The following is a 6,626-nucleotide window of genomic DNA, read 5'->3' on the forward strand; positions in this document are numbered from 1 at the left end:
AAAGAGATACCAAAGAATTCTCACCCATTCCTCACCCATGGGGTTCCCTTATCCTCTTATGTGCTTCCTAACACTAGAGCTTTTTCTCAGGCCATTTCCTTACTTTCTGATAGGAGTCTTACCTGGTATACTCTAAGGCAGCAACAAACAGAAAATTTTCAGGAAACCCAAAAGGTCAAAACTATTTTCATAATAATACTACAACTTCATTCATTTTTCTTCATTCATTTTTTTTTCACTTTCATTCTTCCAAGAGTATACAGTGGAGTTTTCCAGAGGCTACATGAAGTGTGATGTCATGTCTCTGATGACTAATAAGTGTGCTTGTATACTTTTATATTTTTAAGATTTCTCAGTTTTAATTTCTAATACAGCATGTATCAATAGACACTGGAATCCTCAATAATTTTTAAGAATTTCAATTTGGTCCTGAGACCAAAAAGTTAAAAAAAAAAACTGCTCTAAGGCAGGGGTCCTCAAACTTTTTAAACAGGGGGCCAGTTCACTGTCCCTCAGACCATTGGAGGGCCGGACTATAGTTTTAAAAAAAACTATGAACAAATTCCTATGCACACTGCACATATCTTATTTTGAAGTTAAAAAACTAAACGGGAACAAATACAATATTTGTATTTGCATGTGGCCCGCGGGCCGTAGTTTGAGGACCCCTACTCTAAGATATAACAACAACAAAATAAGCTCTAATACTATGCCCATTATAAAGCTATAAAAACTGATACAGAGAGGTTCTGTAACTTGCCTGAGGTTGTACAGCTAAAAAGCAGTGGAGCTGGAATTTGTTAAACAACTACTTGCACTGCAAAATCTATACTTGTAGGTTATACTGGCTCAACTGTAGTGTAGGCAGGAGAGGGGTCCCACACTGCACCCCTTGACCGGAATCGAACCTAGCACCTTTAAGTCCGTAGGCCGACGCTCTATCCACTGAGCCAAACCGGTTTCAGCAAAATAAACAACTTTTAAAGAATTTTCTGATTAGTTCCTATAAATACCATATACCTGCTTGGTGATGGGAAGAAATAGGTAATTATTTCCTCCTATAAACAAATTAGATTTAAAGGTGTATAACATAAAGAGTTTGAAAAACTAAGGTGAAAGTCTTCCATATCATTTACACAAGTGATCCAAATTTATAACTATGTCCCAGGACCTCGATCTGCAATCTTCCCTTTCAACACAATCTTTAATTTTGAAAACAGTATGTTTACTGAAATATAAAAGGAAAAACACGCACAAAAACAAAAAATACTGTTTCTTTCTATTTTTAAGATAATAAAACAGCTAAAATTTAATAACAAATCATCCTATACCAAAGTAAAACCCCTCTAAATATTGGTTGAGTGAATTAATAATTTTTAAGTTATTTATGTTCATGAGCTTTGTCTACTTGGCTTATTTTAGCATTTACTAGGTAAGGGGAAGACCTGAAAAGGCAAGAACCTTAGTGAATTCTGACACTCTCTCAATCTTAAAAAGCCAATTCAATACCAAGCAACCCATAACCCAGGTTTGGTTAAGCTGTGCAACTTGAGCAGTCTTCCAAGCATTTTTTACGTCAAATCCATCTCCTATGAATATCTATATAATAAAAGCCTAAGGACTGTTACGGCGGAACGACCAGACGACCGGTCTCTATGATGTGCACTGACCAGAAGCCGGGCTCCCGGCTAGCGAGTGCAGTGGCGGTGTGGGAGCCTCTCCCTCCTCTGCTGCAGGTGGGCAGTAAGGAGAGAGGGGTCCCAGACTGCAAGAGGGCCCAGGCCGGGCTAAGGAACATCCCCCACCCCAGTGCACAAATTTCATGCATCGGGCCTCTAGTTTACTTATAAATTATATCCTTCTAAAACTGTATACATTATAAAACACAGAATTTTTTATTTCTTGATTTCACAGAGAGAGGAAGGAAGAGAAAGAGATAAAAACATAGATTTGTTGTGCCACTTATTTATGCATTCATTGGTTGATTCTTCTATGTGCCCTAAAAGGGGATGGAACCCATAACCTTGGCATACTGGGACAATGCCCTAACCAACTAAGATACCCGGCCAGGGCCAAAACATACAATTTTTAAAATAGAAGTTATTAAAAGATGAGACAATGATAAAATAATTCTTACCTTTCATTTGAGAATACTACAAAAATATTTTTAATCTAAGAAAGTATCAATAATAACACTTTTAGAGAACATAACTGAAAAGCTTCATTATTTATTAACATCTTAATTTAATAATTTTATAATATAGCATTCTAATTCAAACTTCAGGATTCAGTTGATTGCAAAACTTGATTATGACTATCCACTGAAAATTCCCTAAGAATACCTACTAAACAAGGTCACATCAATCCATTTTTAGTAAAATGTTATTTCTTCCTTCTCTGATGCATAAAAATAAATATAGCTACTACTATCTAATACTACCTTCTCTTACTCTATGGAAATTAGGAGTACTCTCCTTTGGGGTCTATAATGCAAATATACTTGAAACCCCTAACCAGCACAACTTAATCAGTCTCTCAAATGCTTTCCGGATTAGGGCTAGATTTGAAGCTAGAACTAATTTTCCATGGTCACCACAGGTCAAATAAGATTCTTAGGTTCTTATGATCTGGGCCTTCACCCAAAAGCTGTTCCAAAACCAAACTGCAGGGTTGGATGGACAAGTATAATCTTCTCAGGATACTTACCCTAACACATTTCATTATAGGAACATAATAATGAACAGTAATACCTTCCTGTCTCATACAACATTCATTCACTCATTTAAGAAACATTTGTAAATGCTAGGCATCTTACTGACACAATCATGTACAAGTGTTATCTTAAATATGCTACACTGTACTTTCATTTACAGAAGCACTGAAAGAAAAAATGTGATTTGTGCCCCATCGGGTGGCCAAACTGGAAATTTCAAACAAGTTCCAGCAAGGCAAGTTAACCCTAACTAATCAACACAATACCTTTGGGAAATTGAAGCCTACAACACAAGTGTTCTCATGGGAGAGTTCTATAAATGAAAAGCACAATTGTGTTATGGCAATGTTTCCTTACATTTGAAAATAAGGGATGTGCAGTTATGCAGAATCTCTCCTTTCCCAAATCCTGCAACAAAATATTAATCCATGACTATCACTGCTTATTTAATTAAACAAAAGAGTTTCTTTGAGTCAGCTTTCCATTCACAGATTAAAATATAAAAATTTTTGAAAGAACACTATTAATTTAAAAGGATGTTATTAATAATATTCCTTTAAATTATTTCCTCTTCATATATCATACAATTAAACCATAAAAACATACAGAAATTTAGAGCCAGATGGGTCCTTAGAAAATACAGGGCTGTGACTTAGAAACCATCAAATCTAGTTGGCTCTAGTTACAAATGAAGAACCTAAAGCCCAGAAAGAGAAAGTGAATTAATCAGAGTCACAGAGCTAGGCTAGGGTGAACTGACTCCTAATGCTGAAACATCTGTGCCTAAGAGACTAGCTATCTATATCTGATCCTGGACAAGTGACTTAACGTCTCTAGATCTGATCCTTGCCTGAAAAAACAAGGAGATAGATAATCTCTAAATTTCCTTTAAAGTCTAAAATCATAAAATTTAGGAGCCTCATTATTTTAGTATCTTACAAAACTAAAGTATACACTGACAAAAACCCTTTCTGGTTCCTGAGAAACCAAACCACCGGACCCTAGGGAAGAAAATTCAAGTCAGCAGCCTAAGGCACCAAATATATTTGCTTCTTTTGTTAATATTCTGTAAAATATTAACATAGTCAGACTAGTCTATTTGGTTGAAAGTGGTCTAAGCTAATTTTGATTAATCAATTACAGAACTCTATACAATCACTGATCCTAAATTTTTAAAAAATATTCTTACAAAAATTTATTAATGTTCTACTTTACATGCCAAGATGTACATTCAAATAGATTACTGGAAACAGGAATAGTCTACGCTCATTTTTTTTTAATTCCTTGTAAAAACTATTCAGAAGTGGACGGAATAGATGTTCTTCATACGGTTCTCCATATTGCTCTATTCTTTTGTGCTTTATTATTCTCTGTATGAAGACCTTGTCTAGGAACTCAACAATTTACTTTTAAATTAGAAACTCCAATAATTTTCAGGATATTGATGGGTCACTATCAAATAATTTTAACAATCCAAGAAAGAAAAACAATTAAAAGTTAAATCAAAAACCTATAACAACAATGAACCTTAAAAAGCTCTGGGCCTATAGTCTTACTTTATGGAGGAGGAAAGAGTCCTGGAAAGGCAAAAAGACTGTCCCCAAGGTCTTATGGCTAACATATACAAGAACTAGCACTATTGTGTGACCAAGTATATCCAATAATACACATAATTACAGATATAAAACAAAATTGTCAGCTTCTATGTAATGCTCTGCTTAAAATAAAATTTAATATAGCAAAATGACATAAAAACCAAAGATAAAAGCATAGTGGTTTAGCACTAGAAACCACCCTAGACTAGAAATCAGGGGTAATATACCAAAATTTCACTACCAGTGCCTGAATAACAAATGCAAGTGTCTATTCTGCTAAGAGTGTTCCAAGAGCATCATCTTCATACATGAGAAACTACATTTTATTGCATTACAAGAAGGTTCTCTTCTCTAGCAAAGACTAACATCTTTTATGATGTTCTTCCCTCCTAAGTTTTAAAGCTGCCAAAATTTCTGAATGCAAAACACTCTTATGTATTTCTCTTTATTTTTAAAGGACCAGCACCAGCTCTTGAGAAACAATATACCACACATAAATCCTAGCCCTATTTTTTAAAATGTCTTTAATTGCTCCAATGCACAAAGAATAGTGCCCCTTATTTAATTTTGCCTACCAAACAATGAGCTTATCCAGGGCAGGAGTCACATAGTAGGGACTCTCTGCAAAATAAAAGTTCCATTATCCACAGTAAATGAATTTTTCCCAAAATGATTTATAATTGGCCTGGGAAAGATAATACAATCACAAATGTGCTCAGGAATTTTGTCCCTCTTGTAACCAACCTTGAGTAACCATTTAAGACTAGTACTCGAATGGAGTAAGTGAATGAAGAGTCCCAGAATTACTGTGGTTACTCCAGCCACAAAGCTGACATTACAAATCAGGAGGTAATTGCATTTTCAAACTAAATCGTACGCTTTCACTTCCATCCCCAGATATTCCAAATTAATACAGTTCTATGAAATAGTTAAGTGTTGTAATTCTTAAAATGAATCATAGCAAACAGCCACTATTACTTCTGCCCAAATCAAGCATGCCATGCTATACAGCAAGTGCAAGATGTTGCCTCAGCATGCTATGTCCTATGCCTCTATGAAGAACTGGCAGTGGTGCTGAAAATTACTACTACTGGAAAGAGGAAAGACCAATACCCTCCTTTCAATAAAAACCATCGTCTGGACTCTAGCCAAGGTTTAAAACTGCCTGAATGTTATTAGGAACAATAAATCAAAAACTCTCCAGGCTGAAAAGCTATCCCCTTATTTCATTCTCACAAATGCAGCCACAAAACACTATAAGAAAATTAAGTGACAAGAAAAGCATTACTAATTTTAGGCCTCTCGTTTCTGGCAATAATAAAATGCTGTATGTTACAAGGTGGATTTATTTTACAATCTTCCAAGGTTCTGTTTAACCGACCTACAGCCCTTTCCCCGTCTTCTTCAATTATTACAACTGCTATATGATTAAATAAACTCACACTATTGCTGAAACACCCTATCACTGAACTTAAATAGAAATGGAACAGAGTACCAAAATATTTTATTTCACAAAATCTAGCTGGCGTATTTGTGTTCCTATTGATTTTATACTCTTTGTTCTTGCACATAACATAGATGTGAATTCCTGGAGTCTTTCTCTATCCAGGAGCTGAACTGCCAGCTACGGGGAATAACCTATTGCAATGCTTAAAGCCCTTCAGGTTATCTCACCTTCTGAATATATACATGGGCTCATTATCTTCACTTTCCCCCTGTATTAATGTAAGGTTCCTTACCACTATCGATTAAGTACCCTACAGGTTATCACAGAAACTAGGAGGGAAGGGGGGGGGGCATGATTTCTGTAATAGGCAGGTATGGCTTAAAAAAAAAAAGTACACTGTTTACAATACAGTACTTTTCTCCATAGTTAAAATTTAAGGGGGGGAAAAAAAAACCTGAAAATTTTAATAATTCTCTTCTTTCCTCCTTCCTCTTGCCCCTTCACTCCTTTCCAAAACAACAGAAGAGTCGAATTCAAAACCTAAGACGTGATTAGTTTGCATACTCCATGCAAACAGCCAAACGAGTCTTCTCATGCAAACGGAGTAGTTGATGACAATACGTCGGTTTCACACTGCATGTGTGATACTCATTTCAATCAAGTTTCAGCGCAGTTACGAAGCCTTTGTCAACAGTGGCGAGTGGGCAAAGGCAGAAGGGCTCTACGGGGCGAAGGAAACCGCCAGAGGGGCTGGTCGGAGAGGAGGGTTCCTCGGGGAGAGAAACGCGAGCAAACCTGGCCACGGGGGCGCTCGCCCGGGGTGGGGACGAGAGGTCAGGGGAGAGGGGAGGGGAGGGGAGGAGGAAAGAAG

The 6,626-nt window shown here is 36.5% G+C and overlaps 1 protein-coding gene across 1 annotated transcript in view; it reads right to left on the bottom strand.

The window, feature by feature from the left end:
- XPR1 (xenotropic and polytropic retrovirus receptor 1) overlaps positions 1-6,626 on the bottom strand; it is a 128,107-nt gene that overhangs the window by 120,893 nt on the left and 588 nt on the right.

This window comes from Myotis davidii, unplaced genomic scaffold, assembly GCF_000327345.1.
Source record: "Myotis davidii unplaced genomic scaffold, ASM32734v1 scaffold591, whole genome shotgun sequence".
In the NCBI taxonomy this organism is placed as follows: Eukaryota; Metazoa; Chordata; class Mammalia; order Chiroptera; family Vespertilionidae; genus Myotis; species Myotis davidii.